Source organism: Mesitornis unicolor, unplaced genomic scaffold (assembly GCF_000695765.1).
Source record: "Mesitornis unicolor isolate BGI_N332 unplaced genomic scaffold, ASM69576v1 scaffold8271, whole genome shotgun sequence".
NCBI classification, from domain to species: Eukaryota; Metazoa; Chordata; class Aves; order Mesitornithiformes; family Mesitornithidae; genus Mesitornis; species Mesitornis unicolor.
This window is the reverse complement of record NW_010165716.1, coordinates 10,186-10,885: the sequence shown is the minus strand read 5'-3', so window position 1 is coordinate 10,885 and position 700 is coordinate 10,186.

Sequence of the window (700 nt, the reverse complement as noted above, 5' to 3'; positions counted from 1 at the left end):
CCGTCCCCACACCGATGGGTTTTTTGGGAGTTGCTCTGAGTCATGCATGCCGCCGCTGACGTGAGCACTGGGGGGTTTGCAAGGGGGGGACAAATACCAGAGCAAAGCACCCCATGATCCTGGGGTATGCAGGAAAGTGCCAAAGCCCTGCAGGAGCCACGATGGGCCCAGCAGGTTGGGGAGGGGGGCGTCTGGGGACCCCTGCATGTGGCTGGGGAGACAGCACTGCCACCTTCCAGGGGAAACACGTCCCAAATATCTCCAGCCCAAATTCCCACATTTTCTAAAAGAGAAGTTTTGTGTAAGAAAAATACAGGGGTTTTTTTTTTCCAAGCGAATGCTTTGTTTCTGACTGTTGAAGAGCCTGGGGCGTGTGGGATGGCCCAGCACTGATTTCAGGCCAAATCAAATCCTTTGTTCAAACTCACACACTAATTCCTGCTCAGCTTGATCAGCACCGCGTGGTCACCTTCCCAATCCCGGGACGTACCTGGAAAGGGCTCAGGGTCCTTCCTCGCTCACCAGGGGCTGTGGGGTGCGACGTGCCCAGTGCAGGGCATGGCCAGGGGTGCGATGGTGATCAGGGTCCCCTGGTCCGGGGAGGGCTGTGCAGTGCGATGCGATGTCCTGAGGCTGTGGGGAACGAACAGAGCCTGGAGCACTGCCTGGAGCCCATGGGGCCACCTGGGTCCCTGTCCCT